Source organism: Hippopotamus amphibius, chromosome 3 (assembly GCF_030028045.1).
Source record: "Hippopotamus amphibius kiboko isolate mHipAmp2 chromosome 3, mHipAmp2.hap2, whole genome shotgun sequence".
NCBI lineage: Eukaryota > Metazoa > Chordata > Mammalia > Artiodactyla > Hippopotamidae > Hippopotamus > Hippopotamus amphibius.
The window spans coordinates 152,219,214-152,244,566 of record NC_080188.1 but is presented as its reverse complement, the minus strand read 5'-3'; the positions used below and the strand labels follow the sequence as shown (position 1 = coordinate 152,244,566).

The 25,353-nt window shown below is 37.4% G+C and overlaps 1 protein-coding gene across 5 annotated transcripts in view; it reads left to right on the top strand.

Moving 5' to 3' along the window:
• The window catches only part of LOC130849753 (alpha-1,3-mannosyl-glycoprotein 4-beta-N-acetylglucosaminyltransferase C-like), a 59,876-nt gene that overhangs the window by 23,360 nt on the left and 11,163 nt on the right, over window positions 1-25,353 (top strand). For 4 of the 5 annotated variants that reach the window (XM_057728900.1, XM_057728902.1, XM_057728903.1 and 1 more), the window contains 2 exons: window positions 14,446-14,561; window positions 17,185-17,273. The gene's annotated coding sequence lies outside the window, so the exon portion shown is untranslated. The remainder of the gene's footprint in view (window positions 1-14,445; window positions 14,562-17,184; window positions 17,274-25,353) is intronic. The other variant, XM_057728901.1, reaches the window with a different exon arrangement.

Sequence of the window (25,353 nt, the reverse complement as noted above, 5' to 3'; positions counted from 1 at the left end):
CTGCACCTTTTGTGAAAGAATGTAAGCTGTGCTTAGTCATGCTAGCTCTGCACTTTTTGTAAAAGAATGTTGCTTATAGCCTGAAATATGCAGGAGAGCCTGTTCCAAGTCTCTGACCTTTAAGAGCCTATTCATATGGAGATGAAAATTTGCAGAACAGAGAATAACATTTGTTTTGTTGGAAGTTTACAGTAACATCATGATAGTGACCTGACCTATGTGGACAGCTGCTAGAACAGAGGATCTGACACTGAGAAGTTAACAACAACTAATCATGCCTGTCTCTCACCTTGCCTTTAAAAAGGCTTTGCTGAAAGCTTTGGGGAGTTTAGGGTTTTTCTTGGGCATGAGCCACCTGCCTCCTTGCATGGCCCTGCAAAAAACATTTCTCTGCTCCAAACTCCAACGTTTCAGTGTTGTTTGGCCTCACTGTGCATCACGCACATGGACTTACATCCAGTAACACATGAATTATATTTAACATCCTGAATTTATAACACTCTAATTTAAATTTATACCTCTTAGCTTCAATAATATAGAAAAACTCTGCTCCTATACATTTTCATCTCAACTCCCTTCTGAGAAAGGAAGGGGGCAGGGCACAGCCTTTAAAAGAATAACATAGCCAGTGAGGACATGACATAAACTGGTTAGAGCCAGCTAGGTCCAAGATGGCAGAGGAGTTCACTTCCACTAGAATTTGAGCTTCAGTATACGTTTATTGTAATACATCAATATATGCTAAATGACGCACCCACAGACGCCATGACTGTTCCCACTCCTACCATAAAGGCCAAAAAGTGGGTGGTGGCCCAATTTCTGGAAATCCCTGCCCCTTCCCCCAAATAGTTGAATAATCCTCCCACTCATTAGCCTATGAAATTACCCACCCCTATAAAAACTGACAGCCCTGTACCCTCGGGCCTTTTGCTTTCTGAGATGGCTCACACTCTGTCTATGGAGTGTGTTTCTCCCTGAATAAACCTTCTTTCACTTTACTATGGCTTGCTCTTGAATTTTTTCCTGTGCAAAGCCAAGAACCCATACTTGATGGCTGTCCCAGGGACTTGCCTGAGACCTGGATGTGACTATCTTCTTCAGCCCCACTTTCTTTCCTGCAACATTTCTGTTCTTGATATCACAAAATCACATCTTTTTACATTGTGTCCAAAAATATAGAATAATAATTATTTTTTTAATGCATTGATCTGCTAAATCATATAGAAAAGAAAATGTGGAGTTTCACACCAAAGTTACAGAAATACTAGTTTCTGAAGTAATTATTTTTTATACTGGAAATTTTATGATCATTTTAACTTTCACATAAATTATTTAAGAACTATTTTGGTTGAGAGAGAAGGAAGAGGATGAGGAGAATTTTTTAAAAAGACTAAGAAGGAAAAGGAGGAAAGAGTATGGGAAGAAAGAGGAGAAAGGAGAGGAAGAAAATGCTTATTTATCTCTGTCTCAGGTGAGCCATGCCCTAATGTGATATAATGCTATAGTTTTATACACATAGCTTTAATGAAACAACATTATCACTAAAGTTTATCTACAATTGTGGGCTTCATTCTTTATACTTAAAAGTTGAATTCAGAATTTCTATCCCGGCGAGGATGGAGTAATTAGAACCAGAGTTAACCTCCTGTTGTAATCAACTACAAAATTATATAAAATATAAGAAGAAGTGTTTTCAATTATCAGACAACAAGTATCCCAGGAGAGAAGGGAAACAGATGAAGTGAAGTCCTGCAATTGCCCAGGCTTTCTGATTTGAGCCATTTTTGGACCATGGATTCTCCAAAGCAGAGTTCCTGAAAGAAGGAAACTGTAGAACAAAGAGCTCCAGAAATCTGCATAGGGGTTTCCTTGTCTTTGCTGACTACTAGGCAATACATACATAATGTAAAAGTCGACAAGACCAGGAAAAATCTAGGATGTTGTCAGTGATAAAACTAGAGAGGAGCAGGTGAAGAATAAGGAAATTTTCTGGGTCAAACAGAACAGCATGGGGACTAGGAAAGAACTGGAAGGTTAATGACTAATTTATGGTAACTAAGGGATCTACCTAGCATTAGAACCTGATTTTAGTCTGGAAAGATAGCATGGGAGTAAGGAAGAAAGACCCATCAGCTCTCTAAGAAAGATCCATTACCTCTTATTTAGAATTCTCCATGCAGGACTTCTAAGTTGTTGAGGTATTATTCCATATCTACTGCCAGCTTGGTTCAAAGTGATAGAATTACACTTAGTTCTTTCTAAGTTGTTGGGTTAATTTAGAATAGGCTGAGTTATGCTGTGGTAACAAATAGCTCCAAATCTCAGTGATTTAAGACAACGAAAATTTATTTCTGTCTCATCCAGTTTTGGGGGGAGTGTCCATATGGTCACTCAAAAATTAGACTGACAGATACTCCAAACAACATCTTATAGCTATGCTGTCAGGAATGTGTAGCCAACTCAGTCACCAGGATAGGGGAAGAGAGAAAGTAGAGAATGTCAAATAGGTTTTTCAGTCTGACCCTAGAAATGCCACACACTCCTTTTACTTATGTTTAATTAGCTTGAGCTAATATTGTGACCTCACCTAACTGCAAGGTGGCCAGGAAATGTAGGAGAACAAATGGAATATTTGGTGAGACTTACTGTCTCTGCCACAACTAGAAAGCTGGTTTTAACACTTTCTCATTACTTGAAATTAACCTTTACCTGCAAACAGATCTTTCTGTGATGGTGGGGATGGTGCTTCCCATTCAGAAAGAATAATGGCTGTCAGGGGATGTCTACTGGGAGGGGACAGCTTTGGTTATCTTGTAGGAGCTATTCAGTGGCCTCATCCCACTCTGTATACTATAATCTGTATAGTCAGAACCTGTTTTCTTCTTAGTTTCAGCAAAATCCATGTTTCCTGAGGAACTTCACATTCCATTTTTGTGTGTGATCTGAGTACACCTTACAGATAAAATGACTCCAATTGACTTACTGTTCCAACTATGGTGAGGGTTTTCACATAGTTAGAAATTTCTAGTTTCATTTTCTCTTCCTTCATCAGTAGCACTAGTGGGAATGTGACACATGCCATGAAGCACTTATACTCTAATATTTTTGCTTGATTCTGAGGTATAAGTCTCCACAAAAATGTTACCACCTTGACCAAATGTGAGCTTGGAAGGAGACATTGAGGTGAGCCTTGAAGAATCGGGCAGCATAATGACTAGGAAACAGGGAGAATCAGCCAAGAGAGAACTTTAGTTTGAGACTGAGGATTTGGGAGGACAGAATATTTGGGCCCTCTTTGGTTTCCTCTCTTTGGTGCCACACCATTTCTGCCAGGTCCCACTTCAAGAGGGTTTTAATAGGATGACCATGTCTATTTTCTTTCCTAAGAAGTGTTCCTGTATAAGTGGATAAAAAGGTCACTGTTAGTTAACTTCTTGTTGTAAATAAGTAGAAAATAACAATTCATTTGGAAATCCATGCAGAAGGTACAGAATGTAGAGAGTGAATAGAATCAAGCCCCTTGGGCTTTTTCATTCTTTAGATGGCAAAAGCTGGAATGAAGATGTCATTTTGGTGGGGGGCGGGGAGAATAAGGCAGTGATGCCTACAAGTAGGAAGAGGAGGAATAAAGCCAAAAAAAAAATGGCATCTGTGTGCTTCTCTGAGTAGGAGACATGGGATCTATATGCTTTTAACTGCACCCAACCCATGGCATCATGCAGCATTAGTTTTGGAGATGTATCATAGCCGTTGTGTTATTAGCCCTCTTGTGCTTCTTTCTCCATGAGAAAATACAAAATGGTGAACATAAACTTCTTTTGGTGAGTACAAGAACCTGATAAGTGTAGCCAATTTTCAACCATTAAGGAGGAAAATAGAGAAATAGAAGTCAGTGTTTAGGACTTATAGATGTGGAACACTCCAGAATCACTGTAAATGTTCTCAGAGGAGAGAGATAAAGACTAAGAGTGAAGCTTTATATGAACCTGAAAGGAAATGATACGATTTGGTTCTTTATTTTCCTTAAGAAAAGACAATTTACATTCTTTCAATTGCTCAACCAAGAAAGGGGAAGAGAGTAACTTGATATAACTATCAGTGGTGACGGATGAAGAAGAGGGAAATTTCAGGAGAAAACAGAGCAGCACTAGATGTAGGAAATAATTGGAGATTTGGTGGCTAACTTGTGGTAACTAACAGACCCATCTAACAGGGGTGTGAAATGAAGTAAGAGACTCCACAATCTCCCTGTAGTTCTCCTTCAGAAACTCCATGAAGGTCTTTAGGTTGTTGAAGGAATAATTCAAACCAACACCTGTCAGTTCAGCTTAATTCAAAGTTACTTTCCAAATTATTGGGTTTAAAACAGCAACATTCCACTGCCTCTTGAAAAATGGATAGGATTTGAATAGGGGCAGGGAAGAGTGGAGAGTACAATACACAGACACTTCTAGATGACCATGCTGATTGGCAGGACCAGAATGTGGTAGTGATTGTCTGGGTGCTGGCCACTTCCGTCACCAGAGCCTGGCATGAGAGATGTTATTCTTTCCATTTCTCACATGCAGGGATTGAAACTCAGATCTAAAATAACTTTTCCCTAGTGTACAATATCTGTAGGTAGAGGAAATCAAATCCAACACAGATTATGCTCAGGTTTTGGAATCCCTTCAGGGCAGCTAGAGCAAAGCATAAGGTAGCTGTGGGAAAGTAGTTCAGAAATGTGTGCATGGTCAGAATTGAGCAAGAGAAAGGAGTTTAGAATTGAGGCACAATGTGTAACTTTCTTAAGAACAGGACAAAGCATTGGTCTTCAGCATCTCTCACAGAACCTAGCAAAATCAAATCCAACTTAGATGAATTTTGCCAGCCTGATAATGGTAGGAGAAATTAGATATGGGCTATGGTCAGGACCGGCAAGTTCTTACTTTACATCAGCCTAGAATTCTTCTATAGGCATTCCACACAAAACTAGAGAGCCCTGCTTCCCTCACTCCAGGCCTACCACCCCTTCTGGAAGATCCTGTGTGTTCTCATGATGAGGTAGGGTTGACAATTAACTGAGCCCCAATACTCAGGCTCTCTAATAACTGGATCCTGGGGCTTGCCTGGCCTTTCCTAAAAGGGGGATTTGCCTCACAATTGTCTCCAGAGTATCTGGTGATGAATTTCAAAGCTGATACATATCTTATCCCCAACGGAGAGATCGGACATAGCTTGGCCAATAGTTGTTGAGCAAATCAGCTCTGAAAGCAGGAACCATCTGGAGATCTCCAAGAACATGCAGAAAAACTCCCTTTTACTCCAACATGCCAGGTGCAAATTCCTGGCTGAAGGCTCTCCCCAGGAAAAGAGTGAGTATGTGAGAAGCAGTACTCACTCTGAGAAAAGGTCAGACAAGGTACATATTCCAATAAGAAAAAGTAAAGTGGATAAACAGGGAAAATTAGCTGGCATCTGGTGGGGAAAAGAGGGTGCTCTGAGGGAGGGCCATACTCTAGAATTTGGTACAGTTTATAATCCTGAGTGTATTTTCTTCCCACTTGTCACCCCCTTGAAGGACTAACAAGCTAAGAAGTCCATAGGTACCCATTAAGAAGCTAACCCATAGAGAAACTCATTCATGGCAGGCCCCTCAGGGATAGGAAGACAGAATGGGAGAGGACCCAGAGGGAGCCATGAGAAAAAGCCCTGGGTAGAGGGAGAAGAGGGTAGGTGGATACTGACCCACTGTACACTAGACTGCCAGAATCCTTTGGTTTCATAGGTCCCTGGAGATCCTCTAATCCAGGTCTGGTTGATCCATGGTAGCTGAAATAACTCTGAAGTCAATGGCAGGCTAGTTTGTTAAGCCAACAAATTTACCTTTGGTACATGGCAGCTTTTCACGTTAGAGGGAGTCTTGTCCTTCATAAAGATCCCCCAACAGCCTTTCAAAGTAGTGGTCAAATAAAACAACTTCACTATGTCCAACCAGAGATTAGCCTCTGGACCACACTCTCCCAGGGAGAGGAAATGTAAATTTGTCACAGGTATTGTAAGGGGAAGATCTGAGAGGAGAGACCTAGGAACTCTTCACCATCTTGAAGTGCTAAAGGCTCCCTTATCTCCCCCCACCCCAGAACTCCTGGTGGTGGGGATTTCCTCAGGCAGCATCCTAATGGGACCTACCTCTTGGACACCTTGCAGTCCCTGTCCCAAGCTTCCACAGAACCTGAATTGAAGTACATTGTGGTGCTGGTCTACCTGTCAGATCTTGACCCCGAATGGCTCAGCAAAATGATTGCCAGTATTTCAGACATCTTCACGTTGAGGCCCAGCAGCTGCTCATGATCCACTGTAATCTCAGTGACTCTCCTCTCCCAGGAGATCTGAATAACGTTAATCACGCCTTACCCTGTGAACCACTTTATTCTGGGCAGAAATTAGATTATGCCCTCCTCATGAACTTTGCTATCAACCTTTCTGTATACTTTCTGGTGCTGGAAGGTTATGTTAACTGCACCCCCAAATTTGTTTCTACCATCTACTGGGTGTCATCAGCCTAGAAAGAACTACTTTGTGTGATCCTGGACTTCTCCATCCTGAGCTTCTTTGGAAATGTTTTCCACACCACTGACCTCTCCCACCTGACCTCTTGCTTCTTCATTTTCCATAAGGACACTCCTATTCACTTGCTTCTCTAAAATTTCAGCTTCCTCTTGGGCCAGACAGCTCTAATTAGCCTCATTCTCAATTTCTTCCACTCTCAGGACAATTATTTTACCTCTAAGGACACATGTTACCAAGAGGAAGAAGAGAATCTTAGTAAACCTGATAATTCTACCGCCAAGATCTACACTAACATGATGGTGAGAAGCTCTCATTTCCCAGAACATGCCTATTTTCTGAATGAAAGGCAACACATACACTTTGATTTTAGATCAGCCACGCAAGGTGAACCAGATACAGGTGCTCACAGGCATTGGTAAGCTGGGGATATATCAACTGAAACAGGGGCAGGTGGAACTTGGCTATGATCCCATTCAGGAGAAAAAAATACTGTGTCCACTATACCCTATTGGGACCACTGGTAAAGGGGAAATTTGGTCAGAAGGCATATTATGAAGAAGATTTTGTGGAGGCAGTGAGATGTGTATCAATACAACTGCTGATAACAGCCCCCCAGGAGTCTAAGCTATGGATTAGACAGGTCAGTATCTGGATTAAGTCTGAGAAAGGGTAGGAACATAAGGGTCAGTGTGCATTCCAGAAGGATCAGGTTTAGGGATGGACTCAACACAGGTGACAAGGAATTAGAACTTTGAAATTTGTCAGAAGTATCACATGCGTAGTCATTCTACACTACTGAATATAGATGACACCGCTTCATAAGAGGCAGGAAGAAAACTCACAAGAGCCAGAGAGAGGGAATATTCACCAAAATCTTCCCCAGTTTTCTCTCTACTCAGGTCTCCCATCGTAGGATCTCTTCCTGAGGTAGTTACTGCTTTACAGAGTATTGGCAGTGGCCTAAAAAATGAACATGTGTATAGAACATGGGTATAGCATTTGATTTCATGCAAGGTCTAATCCTCCAAACATTGAACCTCACTGAGAGTCCAAACATGGCCTTTTAACTGTCTATGAATTCTTAAGAAATAGATGCAAATATTTGTATATATTCACACCTACATTTTTCTAGGGCAGAGAACCATAACTTACATCAACATTCTATATGCAAAAAAAGCACAAAAATTAAGTTAATAGATACACTTTCTTGATGGCAGAAAACAATTTATTACCTAAGGGCATGAAACTCTTTATTCAGTATTTTAAGTTTAGGGTTGAGAGCATACATTATTTCATTCCTTCATGTTTCATTCAGAGTTATTTATTTTGTGAGTTCTTTTTGTTGGGGCCTATTCAAGGTAACAAAGATTCTAAAATCATTAATTTTTTCTTCAAATGGGTATCTACTTGACCCAGCAGCATTTGATTGAAAAGATCATCCTTTCTCCACTGTACTATAATGTCACCTTTGTCATGAATCAGGTGACCATAGATACATGAGTTTGTATCTGGACTTTCTATTCTGTTCCATTGGTCAGCTCCTTATCTTTATGCCAATACCACACTGACTTAATTACTATAGCTTTATAATAGATCTTTATAACAAATAGTGTAAGTTGTTCAACTTTGTTCTTCGAAACTGGCTGTGCTTGACACTTTGCATTTCCCTATTAGATTGTCAATTTCCACCAAAAAATATTTCTTGAAATTTTTATTTGTATTGCAAGAAACTAAACCTTTACAATATTTAGTCTTCCAATCTATGAATGTAGTATATTTTTCCATTTCTTTATATCTCTTTTAACTTCTTTTGCTAATATTCTATACTTTTCAATTTATAGGGCTTTTGTTAGATTTGTTCCTAGGATTGATATTTTCTGATGCTATTATCAATGGTATCATTTGGAATTTTTATTTTCTAATTATTTGTGTTTAGTATATAGAAAATACAATTGATATTTATATCTTGACCTTGTACTCAGTGACCTTGCTAAATTCACATATTAATTCTAAACGTTTGTAGATTCTTTGGGACTTCCCTTGTATAAAATCGTGCTAAAATTTCATTTATTTCTTTCCAAACCATATGGCTTTTCTTAACTTTTCCTCCTTGACTTATCGAACTGGCTGGAACTGCAGTACAATGTTGAATATAAGTTGTTATAGAGGGCATCATTGTTCATTCCTAATCACAGGGATAGGGCCAGCTTTCAATAATTCACTATTTTATAGACAATGGGATATTATTCAGCCGTAAAAAAAGAAGGAAACTCTGCCACTTACACCATGAATGAACCTGGAGGACAGTGTGCTAAGTGAAATAAGCCAGACAGAAACAGACAAATGTGGCATGGTTTCACTTATATATGAAATAGAAAAAAAAAGTTGAATTCATAAAGAGTATGTATCGTGGTGGTTTCCAGAGGCTTGGGGGAAGGGGCTGTGTGTGGAGGAAATAGGGTGAGATAAGTAAAAGAGAGTACAGACTTTCAGTTAGATGAATAGGTCTGAAGATACCATGTATAATATGGTATTGGATATGACTGTGTTGTGTAATTAAAATTTAAGAGAGTAGAATTTACTTTCCTTTGGTGTTCTCACCAAAAAGAAAAAAAGGTAAATATGTGTGGTGATGAATGTGTTAAGTCAATGATGGGAATCCTTTCACAATGTATATGTATATCATACAATCACAGTGAACACTTTAAAGGTGAACGAATATAAATAAATAAATAAATAAATAAATAAAATATTTACCATTAAGTATTTTGGGGGAAAAGGACAGACCTGACCAAAGGCAATTCGGAATATCAATGGTCATTATGGGGAACTTTTGAAATCCCCAAAATATATTTCCTTAAAACTGAATTGGGGCTGGAAGGACCAAAAAAAGATGGCAGAGGAGTAAGACGTGGAGATCACCTTCCTCCCCACAAATATATCAAGAATACATCTACTTGTGGAAAAGCTCCTAGGGGACACCTTCCGAATGCTGACCTCAGACCTCCAGAAAGGCAAGGAAATTCCCTTGTAACTGGGTAGTGCAAAAGAAAGAAGGGAAGAAAAGAGATAAAGGAATCCAGAGGAGATGTGCCCCTCTGGGAGGGAGCTGTGAAGGGGGGAAAGCTTCCACACACTGGGAAGCCCCCTCACTGGTGGGAAGGACAGGGGGAGCTTCAGAGCCCCAGAGGAGAGAGCAACAACAGGTGTGTGGAGAACAGAGTGGAAGGATCCCCTCACTGAGGACTCAGGCAGCACTCCCCAGCCAGAGACATGGGACTGCTCGCCACAGTGGCAGGTCGGGGCTGGGCGCTGAGGCTTGGGCTTTGGAGAACAGACATGAGGGAGAGAACTGGGGCTGGCTGTGAGAAAACAGGCTGGGGGGAAAGTGCACCACAGCTAGCTGGGAGGGAGTTTGGGGGAAAGCCTGGGTCTGATGGGGAGGCAGGAGACCTTTGTTTCAGAGAGCTTGCTGCTCCGCGAACTCACAGGCTACAGAGCAGTGCCTGTGCCAGCACCACCCATGACCTGTGGCTGTTAAATTGGAACACAGAGCCTGTCACCCACTGCCATCACTGCCAAGGGTCCTGTCTACAAGGCAGGTCATTGACCATACCCTCCTGGCAGCAGGTGCAGCCCACCAGTGCTGGGGGTCTTGTGTTTGGGACCAGCTTCCCCGGGAGAGTGCAAGGCACAACTCGGGCTCATGTTGACCTCTGCTGCTGCAAGCACTCCCCTAAATTTCAATTAGACTGCAATTCCCCTCCCTCCCCCTGATCTGAATTTGCAAGTGAGCCCCAATCACCCTCTTTTACCCCCTCTTGGCTGGGCAGGGAACTGAGTCCTGAGAGCAGCCCACACACAAAGAAGAGACCAAAACAAAAACTGACCCCTGAGGACTGTAGAACCAAAAAATAGAAAGGGAAACAGCTTCAGGAGGAGCAGATTTAATACCCACAATAGGTTTGATAGACTCTGCATCTGTGGATCACCTGAATAGACGAGTGTTTCTACAATAGAGGCTGTACACTTACAGGGCAACTATGGACTGTGGGGGCAAATACATGCAGGACTAATACCAGATTACAGTCTGAGCTCTCCACAGTCCTCCCCAGAGCAGGTACAGAGACCTACCTAGAAGTATTGGAGGACTTCCTGGTATGTATATCTCGTTCCTGGTTTCATGTATTTGTTAGTTTAATCTTTACTGCATACATTTGTATGTGGGTGTGTAAATGGGTTTGATTACTCCCTTCTTTGTATTCTCTCTCTTTTCTTTTTCTCTTCTCCTTCTCATTTCTTCTCTTTTTGCAAGTGCAATTGTGCACATCTCCTTGTGTGATTTTGACTGTTTAGAGTTGCTTTTACCACTTATCTTGGGGACTTGTCTGTCCTTTCCCCTTCTTCCTTTTTTTCTTTTCTCTCTTTCTACCTCATTCTTCTCCATGCTGTGCAGCTTCAAGGGGCTTGGTGCCCCTGCCAGGGGTCAGACTTGGACCTCTGAGGCAGTAGAGCTGAGCCCAGGATGTTGGACCACCAGAGAACTCCTGACCCCATGGAATATTAATCAGCAAGTGCTCTCCCAGAGGTCTCATTCTCAATGCTAAGATCCATGTCAATAATTATTTTAAATGTAAATGGATTAAACACTCCAACCAAAAGACACATACTGACTGAATGGATACAAAAACAAGACCCTTATATATGCTGTCTACAAGAAACCAACTTCAGACCTAGGGACACATACAGACTGAAAGTAAGGGGATGGGAAAAGATATTCCATGCAAATGGAAGTCAAAAGAAAGCTGGAGTAGCAATACTCATATCAGACAAATTTGACTTTAAAGACTATTACAAGAGACAAGGAAGGACACTACATAATGATCAAGGGAACAATACAACAAGAAGATATAGCAATTGTAAATATCTATGCATCCAACAAAGGAGCACCTCAATACCTAAGGCATATGCTAACAGCTATAAAAGGGAAATTGACAGTAACACAGTACTATTATATTTACAGGACATTCCATCCAAAAACTACAGAATACACTTTCTTATCAAGTGCACATGGAACATTCTCTGACATAGATCACATCTTGGGTCACAAATCAAACCTCGGTAAATTCAAGAAAATTGAAATTGTATCAAGTATTTTCTCCAAACACAACACCATAACACTAGATATCAATTACAGGGGAAAAAAAACTGTAAAAAATACAAACACATGGAGGCTACATGATATGCTATTAAATAGCCAAGAAATCACTGATGAAATCAAAAAGGAAATCAAAACATACCTAGAAAAAAATGACAATGAAATCGATGACCCAAAACCTATGGGATGCAGCAAAAGCAGTTCTAAGAGGGAAGTTTATAGCAACACAATCCTACCTCAAGAAACAAGAAAAATCTCAAACAACCTAGCCTTACACCTAAAACAATTAGAGAAAGAAGAACAAAAAAAAACCCCAAAATGAGCAGAAGGAGAGAAATCATAAAGATCAGATCAGAAAAAAATGAAAAAGAAATAAAGGAAACAATAGCAATGATAAATAAAACTAAAAGCTGGTTCTTTGAGAAGATAAAATTGATAAACCATTAGTCAGACTCATCAGGAAAAAAAGGGAGGAGATGTAAATCAACAGAAATAGAAATGAAAAAGGAGAAGTAACAACCAACACTGCAGAAATACAAAAGATCATGAGAGACTACTACAAGCAACTATATCCCAATAAAATGGATAACCTGGAAGAAATGGACAAATACTTAGAAAAGTACAGTCTTCAAAAAATGATGAGAATAATTTTGTCCTAGAGCTAGTTGTTTATGGATGGGGGAAAAATAAGGAACAAATTAATATAGATCCAGAAAGTGTTAAAAGGTTTATGAAGAAAGGAACCTTTGAGCAAAGAACTTTGTACATTGTTAAGATTAAGACTAGATTGAATTCAATTAGGTAAAAGAATTTTGTTATTAATAGTAAGCTAATACAATACTGAAATTTGATTTTTTTTTCTCCCTCTGTTAAAAGAGCAAAGTTTTTTTTTGGCCACTCCTAGGAAAAGATTAACCCCACATTGTCTGATTTTGCTATCCTGATGTCCTTGTAGCATGACAATAGTCTACTCCTAAATCAGAGAATATAAAATGGGTAAACAATAACTGTAAATTAAACAGTCAGGGCTATGGGAAATCCAAGATGGCTTCTTGGCTTTTCCCAGCTCCCTGGCAAACCTCATTTTTTTTTTTTTTTTGATGGGTTAAAGCCTTCCCTAGCTGTGGGCTGATGCCTTCACAATGAAAGGGAAATGGTTATAAAATGTGTTTTCCACTTGGGGTATACTTTCTAAAATCCCCAGTAATCAAAGTACCCACTTCACTAGACAAATCATATGAGCCTTAACAGAAACCTCACAAATGCCTTGAAATTATCACTGTCACTATTACCCTCAATCACCAGGCAAGGTCAACAAAACTAATGGAAACACTGGACTCAAATAGAACAAAAATTAATTACATGGGATTAAATGAACTGCTAATTATGACTACAATTTTTATGACTTGTCTGACATATTACTGGCTTCTAATCTTTGTTTTTCAGATATAGAAAAGCCCTTTTGCTCAAGCTAATTATGATTTACAACAAGTTGGTAATTTACACCTGTGGGTAAAATTAAAATATTTTTCTTTTCTCTCTGCCTGGTCTCTCCCGAAATTGGAGACACTTGGGTTCTGGGACGTCTTATTAGATAAATGAAAAGACTGTCTCCTGACATGTGAAGGAATCTCAAAATATTTGGGAGGCCTCTAGAAGAAAAAATCTACCCAGGCAAAATCTGACGGCAGACCTTTGGCATGGTTTTATTGGCCTTGAGAGGTCTTTTGGGAATTTAGTCTGAGACTCTTTCTGAGGAATTACACCAGAGTCAACATTCAAAAGCCTATGTGGCCAATGGACCAAACTTATTTTGAAAACAAATTAGTCTTGGCTATGTTTGGTGGAGATGAGGGTAATGTTAGAAAAAAATATGTTTCACTGAATATTAAATCCTAGTTTCATTAATTAAGGTCTGTGTTTACTAAGACTCACTTCCCAGATAGTTCCTTGCTGTTATGTTATATTGTTACAAAATTTAGTTAAATTAGCAGAAGGACACTCTAAGTTTGTTTATGAAACTTAACTATGTAATCAATCTTTGGATAAACATCTGATGCTCCATTATTTACAACAAGGAGATTAACACACAGCTATGGTCATTTAAATGTAAAGGAACAACCATACCATACTAAGGATAACCAGCCTAGTAACACTAAGAACTTGGGCCGAATGCCTTATGGACAATGCCAATATATATAATTTTCCTTAAAGATAAGGAGTGGTACAAAATAGACTAAGCCAGACAACCTGGGGATATCTAGCTGCACCTAATAGTTCTTGACTTAAATTCTTACTTATGACTTTACTAATGCTACTAACTATATTATTTTTTGCCTGTTTTACAGAATTGTTATTTCTTACATTACTAAATACACATATCAGACTGAGCTTCTGATAAAATGATAATATATGGTCCCATATGAGATAAATGATTGTAATGGTGTATTGCTAGGTATGAGAAAAAAACAAGAGGGAATATTTTCCTGGACCATAAGAGACTAGTAAGACAGCTGGCCCAGAGGCTTTTGGCTTTGGGCTACTGTTAATAAGGCTTAGTGTTAGCATATTGAGTGGCCTTTCAATGAAATCCTTGCCAGACCTGAGAATAAACATTCCTAGTAATAAGGGATGAAATTGTCACAAAATGCACCCCCCCCCAACTATGGTTGAATTTATGACCATAAAGGGGCCCTGACAACTGGAAATTGGCACTTACTATCTACCTCTACAAGGATTACATCATGAGCTGCTGCAGCTGCTGACCTACAGCACCCCCTGAAAGGAATTCAGAGTTGATCAGAAATAAAGCACTCTATGCTCTGGTCTTCAGATACTTAGATATTTTCAGGTAAGTATTTTTATGATTCCAAATTTTTGCATCTTCTCACACCTAGAGAAACACTAAAATCATTAGCAGTGACATCTGCTCTGGCCATTAAGGAGAGAAACACAATTAAAAGTCAAAATGGAGTAGTTGTAGTTCAGATATCCAAGGCAATACTAGGTGACACTATGGGCCTGGGTTCAGACACATTCCTATATTACTGAAACCTTGAGGTTTATGGAATTTATCAGACTTAAGGACACCATCAGCCATTTTCAAAACAACATCTGCTAGCAGCTGCCAACTGCAACCTTATGGTATCAAGGTCTTCTTGTAACTATGAAACATTTCTCCTACTTCAAAAATAGTAATGGCAAATGAGACAGCTCAAGCTATAGCCTCTCAGCAAAAGGCTATTTGGTTACTGAATATATGTAAAAAGGAAGCACTCCAACACTTATTTGCTTGCTTGCCATCTAAAATAGGAGGACCCTTTTGAAAAATACTACAGAGGTGCATTTTAATCATTATCTTCATTGTAATATGTCTAATAATTTCCAAATGTTTGTCCAGGTGCTATGAGAAAACAGAGAAGTAATATTTTCTTAATACAGAATGTTGATGCTAAACTTGGAACTTGAGATGATTTCCAACTCTGTGTCCATTCCCCAAATTAGGAAGGACTACACCCCATTTCAGCAGGAAGTAGCCAGAGCAGTTTTTACCCCTTTCTCTCAGAGTTTGAGAAAGTTGAAACAGAAATGGGACTAAAACTGAGTTCTTCTGCCAAGTTTATCATTAACCTTCAATCTAAAACTTTATCCCCTTTCTTAGTCCACACCTATTGCTCCTCAAGATTGAGGTGTATCAAAGAAAAGGGGGAAATTGTAACTGAGCAGAACCCTATGAGGTCTTTTCAGAACAGACCCCCACCCATGTCCTCCACCTGCCTTTTGTCTGTACAAAAACTTTAATCAAAGAATACATTTAATCAGAGAAGAGAAAATACAGAAAGAAAGGAAAACAGTCAAGCAAGACAAAATAATAATACATACTTTGACCATTAAAGTCAAAGACCTTTAGTCCTTCCTCAAGGACTATAAATATTATTCTGAGCCATGTCCTTTGAGCTGCCTTTCACATACTGAAACCCCCACCATGTGGGAGAAGCTAACTGTATGCCACCCACAAGCACATAGACCCCAGACTGTTTGGAACCAGAAGGTTGATGATGCTGAATCCCAATTACCTCACCACCAATGAATCAAAGGAATGTCCACAAACTGATCACACCCTGCTTCTTGAACACTATGACACTCCTCAATAACCCCTCCAGGGTGGGACACACAGTTTTGAGGGCATTAACCCACTGTGGTTCCCTTTTCTTGGCAAAATAATGAAGCTATTCTTTTTTATTTCACCCAAAACTCTGTATCCATGTATCTATTTGGCACCAGTGAACAGATGCTGAGTTTTGGCAACAAAATTTTCCTTTTATTAAACCCCTATCTAATTCCTGTGCCAACTAAAAATTGGCACTTGTTATTTTCCTCTAAAAAAATTAAGTCACTAGCCACTGCAGTCACTGACATTCAACATACTCTGAAAGGAGTTCAGGGTGGAGATCACAAATGAGGCACTCTGTGCTCTGGGAAATACTGGCAGAACAGGTCTTCAGATAGATAATTTTAGGAGAAGATGAGCCCCAATTTTTGCAACGCTCATATCTAGAGAAGCACTAATATCATTAATAGAGACATCTGCTCCTTCTGGTTAGCAGTAACCTTCTCATGACTAGCTTGAAGCCTCTGCCACAATGTGTGCTTGACTGCACATATACCCTTTCAATAAAATCATGTATGATACTGACCTCTCTCCCCTACCTCTTCGGAGTGTTTCCTCAGAGATATCTGAAATGCTGTCTCCTGGGCTATAATCCTCATTTTCCCCAAATAAGACTTAACTCCCAACTCTCATGTCATGCATTTTTGTTTTTAGCTGACAACTATCTAATTAAATCTGCATTAATACCACAACCATATGTAGAAAATCATAAATGTGTGGAGATAGACTTACCTCTTTTCTAAACTCTCTTAGCGATTGCCACACTTTGTAAGTTTTGTTGCCAAAAAGACTTCCTTTGGGAGCTTAGTAAGTTGACCCCTGTTGTCATAAAAGCCAAATCCAATCCACTCTTCTCATTTTGATTCAAGATGTTTACCAGACATTAACCAAACTTTATCTCTGACCATTCAGATTTTGCATAATTTTTACTCTTTTTTTCTTGGTAATCAGTTCAATGTTTTACATTAAACTTGTATCATATTTATAACTGAGAAAAATACCAATAAAACTATTTTTATTTGAAGAAAAATGTGGCACACTTACAGCCCACAGTCCTGAATCTAGGTAAGAATCTCAAGAAGCTGATATCAGAATTTCCTCATCATTTCCCTGGGGAACCTCACCAAGGAGCTAGTGCTTGGCATGATGCTAGAGTGGTAAACAGGCCTCATTCAGAGAGAACAATGGTTGTCAGGGCAGGTGTCATCTGAGAACCGTAACCACCTTGTCTTGCCTCAGAGGATGCATAATCTTGCCCTATCTCAACCCCCCAAACGTTATATTTTCTTCTTCTTGACTTTAGGGAAAGTCCTGTACACCTAAGAGGTGTGGAATTGAGTTCCTGTGCACCCAGAAAAAAAAGTCTCAGATGAAACTACAGCTCCAGTCACGGTAAGGATTTTAATGTGTTGTGGTTGAAATTTAAATATGTGTTTGTAAATTTCCTATTGCCTCCTCAAAAGCCTTGGGGGAATGGAAGGCTCATGTCAGAAATGGTGATTGTCTCTTAGATCTCTGACTTGATCCCACTCATAACTTACCTTAGATCCTTAATAAGTGCCTGTGGTAGTCAGGTTTCTCCAGAGAAACAAAACCAGTAGGATAAATATAGAGAGATAGATACATAGAAATAGATTTATTATGAGGGATTGGCTCACATAATTATAGAGGCTGAGAAGTCCCACAATTTCCTGTCTACAAGCTGGAGGGCCAGGAAAGCTGGTGATGAGATTCCAGTCAAACATGAAGGCCCAAGAACCAAGGGAGTCCAAGTCCAAAGGCCTGAGAACCAAGAGTGCCAATGTCTGAGAGCAGAAGAAAGTGGATGTCCCATCTTAAGCAGAGAGTGGACCAACGTAAACTTTGTGGGAGCTCCAGAAAGAAGAAAAAGAGAGGAAGAGGCAGAGAGAATATCTGAAGAATAATGGCTTAAATCTTCCCAAATTTGATGAATATAAATGTCGAAGGAGCTCAAAAAACTCCAAGTAAGATGAACACAGAAAGATCCACACTGAGACATGTTATAATCAAACTTTCAAAAGCCAGAAACAAAGAAAATCTTGAAGGCAGCAAGAGAGACGTGAATTATCATATACAAGTGATCCACAATAAGATTAGCAACAGATTTCTCATCAAAAATTTTGGAGGCAGCAAGACAGGGTGCTGATATATTCAAAGAACTAAAAGAAAAAACCTGTCATTCAATAATCCAGTATCCAACAAAGCTATCCTTCAAAAACGAGGGGGGAATTAAGACACTACAAATAAAAGCTGAAGGGGTCTGTGACCACTAGACCTTCCCTGAAAGTAATGCTCAAGGGAGTCCTGCAAAGTGAAATGGAAGGACACTAGAGAGTAACTCAAAGCCATATGGAGAAATAAGGATCTCAATAAAGGTAAATATATAGGCAATTACAAAAGCTAATATTATTGTAACTGATTTGTAACTGCAGTTCTTTCTACATGATTTGAGACTAATATATTTAAAGAAAAAATTATTAATGTAAAAAGCTAATATTTTTCACTTTGGTTTGTAACTCCAAACATTATTTTCTACATAATTTAAGAGATTAATGCACTTAAAAGAATTACTAGTGAATGTTTGGGGACACACAATGTATAAAGGTGTAATTTTGTGACATCAACAACTAAAAGGGGTGGAAATGGACTTTAAAGAAGCAGAGTTTTGTATGTTATTAAAGCTCAGTCTGCATAAATTCAAATTAAATGTTTTAACTTTAGGATGTTAAATGGTAACCACAAATAAAATAGCTATAGGATAGACACAAAAGGAAATTAGAACATAATTAAAATATTTCACTATTAAAAAATCAACTAAACAAAAAAGTGGACAGTAATATAGGAAATGAGGGACAAAAAAAAGCTGTAAGGCATTTAGAAAACACATAACAAGAAAGACATAAGTAAGTCTCTCCTTATGACTATTTACTTTAAATGTAAGTGAATTGAAACCTCCAATCAAAAGACAGATAATGCCAGAATGGATAAAAAATATGATGCAACTATATGCTGTTTATAAGAGACTCATTTTAGATCCAAAAATACAAACGAGTTACAAGTAAAGGGATGGAAAGAGATATTCCATGCAAATAGTAAACAAAAGAAAATAGGGGTAGCTATACTAATATCAGAAAAAATGGGCTGTAAATTAAAAAGAAGATTACAAGAGACAAAGAAGGACATTATATATTCATAACTATTCAATACAGCGAGATGATATAACAATTGTAAGCATTTATGCACACAATAACAGGTCATCAAATCATATGAAGCAAAACCTGAAGAACTGAAGGGAGAAATAGAGAGTCCTAAAATAATAGTTGAAGACTTCAATATCCCACCTCAAATAATGGGTAGAACAACCAGATGGCAAGTAAGTTAGGAACACAAGAAACCAACTTGATCCAACAGACACATATAGCACTCTATCCAACAACAACAGAATACACATTCACATTTTGCAAGGTAGACCATATATTAGGCCACAAATTAAGTCTCAGTACAACTAAAAATATAGATATCATATAAAGTATCTTCTTTGACCAAAATGTGATAAAGTTAGAAATCAATAACAATTTCCAGAAAACTAGAAATTTCACAAAATTGTGGAAATTAAGCAACACACTTTTAAACAATCAATGGATCAAAGAAGAAATCACAAGGGAAATTAGAAAATGCTTTAAAATTAATTAAAATAAAAATGCAAAATACCAAAATTTATGGGACACAGTGAAAGTGGTGCTAAGTGAGAAATTTATAGCTATAAATGTTTACTCTAAAAAAAGAAGAAAAATCTCAAATTAGCAACCTAACTTTATGACTTAAAGAACTAGAAAAAGCAGAACTAACTAAAACTAAATATAGCAGAAAAAAAGATATAATAAAGATTAGAGCAAAGATAAATGAAATAGAGACTAGAAAAATAGAGAAAATCAATGAAACCAAAATCTGGTTCTTCAAAAAGATCAATAAAATTGACAAACCTTTAGCCAGATGGACAAAGGAAAAAGAAGATTCAAATTACTAAAATCAAAAATGAAAGTGGGACATTACTACTGATTCTACAGAAATAAAAAGGATTGTAAGAGAGTACTATGAAAAATTGTATACTAAATAATTGGATTTCTAGATGAATTGCCCAATTCCTAGAAACACTATACCTAACAAGATTAAATTATGAAGAAATAGAAAATCTGAATAGACATATAACTAGTAAAGAGACTGAATCAGTAATCAAAAATCTCCCAACAAAAACTCTGGACCTGAAGACTACAGTGGTGAATTCCACCAAATGTTTAAAGAACTAGTACCAGTTATTTTCAAACTTTCCTCAAAAACTGAAGAGAAGGGAATGCTTACTAATTCATTCTATGAGGCCAGCATTACCCTCATACCAAAGTCAGACAAAGACACTACAGTACAAGAAAAGAAAACTACAATCCACCTGATACAATTATGCTCAACAAAATACACTAGCAAAAAGAATTCAGCAACATATTAAAAGAATTATGAACTATGACCAAGTGGGATTTATTCCTGGATTGTAAGTATGGTTCAACATACAAAGAGTGATCAATGTAATTTGCCACATCAACAGAAGAAGGCAGAAACCCCACACGATTATCTCAATTGATGTAGAAATAGCTTTAACAAAATTCAACACACTTTCATGATAAAAACACTTAACAAGCTAGGAATAGAAGGAAACTACCTCAATATAATAAAAGCCATATATGAAAACCCTGCAATGACCATCATACTCAATGGTGAAAGACTGACAATTCCTCTATGATCAGAAACAAGGCAAGGATGTCTGCCCTCACCACTTCTATTCAACATAGTAGTTAGAAGTTTAAGCAAAAGCAGTTAGGCAATAAAAGAAATAAAAACCATCCAACTTGGAAAGGAATAAGTAAAATTTTCTCTGTTTGCATGTAATATAATCTAATATGTAGAAAACCCTAAATATTCCCCACACACAAAAATCTGTTAGAACTAACAATTGAATTCACTAAAGAAGCAGGATACAAAGTCAACACACAAATATCAGTTGGATTTTTATACATGAACAATGAAGAATAGCATTGAGAAGAATAAAATACTTAGGGGTTACTTAACCAAGATGGTGAAAGACTTGTACACTGAAAATTACAAAAGAGTGCTGAAATGGAAATACATTACATGTTCATAGATTTGAAGATAAACATTGACATTGTTAAAATGTCAATACTGCCCAAAGTGATCTACAGATTCAATACAATTCCTATCAAAATCCCAATGACATTTTTTTTTGCAGAAAAAGAAAAAGCCATCCTAAATTTCATATGAAATCTCAGGGACCCCAAATAACCAAAACAATCTTGAAAAAGAACAAAACTAGAGGACTGACAGTTACTGATTTCAAAACTTACTACAAAACTATAGTTTAAAAAAAAAAGTGCAGTACTGGCATAAAGACAGCACAGAATAGAAAAGAGTGTCCAGAAACAAACCCATGCATATGTGATCAAATGACTTTTCACAAGAGTGCCAACAAAATTTAATGGGAGAAAGAACAGGCTTCTCAACCAGTGATGCTGGGAAAACCATATATCCACATGAGAAAGAATGAAGTTGAACTTTTCCCTTACACCATATACAAAAACTCAAAATGGATCAAGGGCCTAAATGTAAGATCTAAAACAATAAAACTCTTAGAAGAAAACCTAGAACAAAACTTCACAAAATAGGATTTGGCAATAACTTCATAAATATGAGGACATGAGCATTGAATTTGGCTATGATTTCCTGGATATGATACTAAAGTCACAGGTAACAAAGGAAAAAATGACAGATTGGACTTCATGAAAATTAAAACATTTTGTACATCAAAAAACACTATTAACTGAGTAAAAAGTAAACCCACAGAAGAGGAGAAAATATTTGCAAGTCATATATCTGGTAAGGTATTAATAGCCTGAATATATAGAGAACTCCTAAGACAAAAGCAAACAGCCTGATTCAGAAATGGGAAAAGGACTTGAATAAACATTTCTCCAAAAAAAGATATACAAATGGCCAGTAAGCACATGAAAAGATGCTCAACATCATTAATCATTAGGAAAATGAAAATCAAAACTACAATGAGATACCATCTCACACCCATTCAGATGGCTACTATTAAAAAAAGAAAGAAAACAAGTGTTAGCAAGAAGGTGGAGAAATTGGAACCCTTGTGCACTGTTGGTGCAAATGCAAAATGTAGAGCCACTGTGGAAAACAGTATGGCAATTTCACAAAAAATAAACAGAATTGTCATATGATTCAGCAACTCCACTTCTGGGTATATACCTCAAAGAACTTAAAGTGTAGAGGCTAATATACAGAAACAACCCAAGTGTCAACTGATGAATGAATGGATAAGCAAATTGTGGTATATAATACAATGGACTATTATTCAGCCTTAAAAAGGAAGGAAATTCTGCCATATGCTATGACCTGGATGAACCTTGAGGACATAAGGCTAAGTAAAAGAAACCAGTAACAAAAAGACAAATACTGTATGATTCCATTTATATGAGATACTTACAGGAGTCCAAATCATAAAAAGATAATGGTGGTTATCAGGAGCTGAGAGGAGGGAAAATGGGAAGTTATTGTTTAATGGGTATAGAATTTCAGTTTTACAAGATGAAAAGAGTCATAGGGATGTATGGTGATGATGGTTGCACAACAATGTGAGTGAATTTAACATCACTGGACTCTACACTTAAAAATGGTTAAGATGGTTAAAGAAAGGAAGAAAGATAGGAAAAAGTAAGAAAGGGAGGCAGGGAGGGGAGGAAGGAAGGAAGGAAAGAAGGAAGGAAGGAAGGAAAAGAAAGAGGGAAAGAAAGAAGTAGGAGTAGCTATATTAATTTCAGACAGAGCAGACTGGAAAGCAAGACAAGTTATCAGGGATTTTAACAAAGGGCAATACATATGGTAAAGAGGGCAATTCTCCATGAAGACATGAACAATCCTTAATTTACATGCAGAAAATCAATAAGGATATAGTTGAACTCAAAACTATTAATCAACTGTACATAACTGACATCCATAGACTATTTCATCTAACAATACCAGAATACACATTCTTCTCAAGTTTACATGGAACATTCACCAAGATTGACCACATTCTGGGCCATAAGACACATCTTAAGAAATTAAAAAGAACAGAAATCACACAATGTGTGTGTACTCTCAGATCATGGTGGAATTAAACCAGAAATCAATAACAGAAAAATAACTGGAAAATCCCAAAATACATGGAGCTTAAACCAAAACACACTTCTTAATAACACATTGATCAAAGGAGAAAACACAAGATAAATTTTCAAATATTTTGAACTAAATGAAAATGAAAACACAATTTCTCAAAATGTGTGGGATACAGTAAAACAGTGCTGAGAAAGAAATTATACCACTGAATGCATATATTAGAAAAAGAGAAAGATGTAAAAATCAATAATCTAACTTTCATAGGAAATTAAAGAAGAGAAAACTAAATCCAGAGTAAACAGAACAGAAATACCTATGAATTAAGCAGAATCAATGAAATTGAAAACAGAAAATCAATAGAGAAAATCAATGAAACCAAAAGCTAATTCTTTGAAAAGATCAATAAAATCAATAAGCTTCTAGCCAAACTAAGAAAAAAAGAAAAAGGACACAAAATACTAATATCAGAAATGGAAGAGGGGATATCACTACAGATCACATGGAAATTACATGGATAATAAAATAACATGATGAACATCTTTATGCCAGCAAATTTGGTAACCTAGATGAAATAGACCAACTCCTTGGAAGACACAACCTGCCAAAACTCACACAAGAAGAAATAGACTCTGAATAGGCATCTATCTGTTAAGGAAATTGAATTAATAATTAAAAACCTTCTGAAACAAAAAGCACCAGGCCCAAGTAGGTTTACTGGAGAATTCTACCTAATTATGACTGATTATCTAATTACTTAACACCAATTTTACAAAATCTTTTCCAGAAAATAGAAGTAGAGGGAATATTTCCCAAACCATTTTGAGGCAAATACCATCCTGATACAAAAATCAGACAAGATAATACAGAAAAAGAAAACTACAGGCCAACATGTCTCATGCTTAGATGCAAAAATCCTCAACAAAACATTAGCAATTTGAATCCAGCAGTGTAAAGAGGAATTATACACCATGACCATGTAGGATTTATACCAGGCAGGTAAAGCTGGTTTAACATTCTAAAATCGGTTAATATAATTCATCACATTCAACAGACTAAAAACAAAAAATCACATGATCATATCAACAGTTGCAGTAAAAGCATGTGAAATATCCAACACCCATTCATGATAAAATCTGTCAATAAACTAAGAATAGAAGGGAAACTTTCTCAATTTAATAAAGACTATGAAACACCTACAGTTATCACAGTTAATAATGAGAAACTCAAAATTTTCCAACTAAAATTAGGTACAAAGTGAGAATGTCAATTTTTACCACTCCTTTTCAATGCTGTACTTGAAGTCCTTGCTAATGCAATAAGGCAGGAAAAGGGAGAAAAGGATAGAGATTGAGAGGGAAGAAATAGAATAGTCTCTGTTTGCAAATGACATGATCATTTATGTAGAAAATCCAAAAAGAATGAACAGCAACAAAAACAACAAAAAACCCTGGAACTAGTAAGCAATTATAGCAAGGTTGCAGTATACAAGGTTAATATACAAAAGTCATCCAAATTGGAAAAAAGTAAAATTGTCACTTTTTATAGATGATATGATATTGTACATAGAAAACCCTAAGATGCTACCAGAAAACTGCTAGCACTAATCAATGAATTTAGTAAAGTAGCAGGATGCAAAATTAATGCACAGAAATTGCTTGCATTCCTATACACTAACAATGGAAGAGCAGAAAGAGAAATTAAGGAAACAATCCCATTTACCGTTGCAACCAAAAGAATAAAATACCTAGGAATAAACCTACCTAAGGAGGCAAAAGACCTGTATGCAGAAAACTACAAGACACTGATGAAAGAAATCAAAGACAATACAAACAGATGGAGGGACATACCATGTTCTTGGATGCGAAGAATCAATATTGTGAAAATGACTATAGTACCCAAATCAATTTACAGATTCAATGCAATCCCTATCAAATTACCAATGGTATTTTTCACAGAACTAGAACAAGAAATTTTACAATTTGTATGGAAACACAAAAGACCATGAATAGCCAAATCAATCTTGAGAAGGAAAGACGGAGCTGGAGGAATCAGGCCCCCTGACTTCAAACTATACTAGAAGGCTACAGTGATCAAGACAGTATGGTACTGGCACAGAAACAGAAATATGGATCAATGGAACAGAACAGAGAGCCCAGAGATAAACTCACACACATATGGGCACCTTATCTTTGACAAGGGAGGCAAAAATATA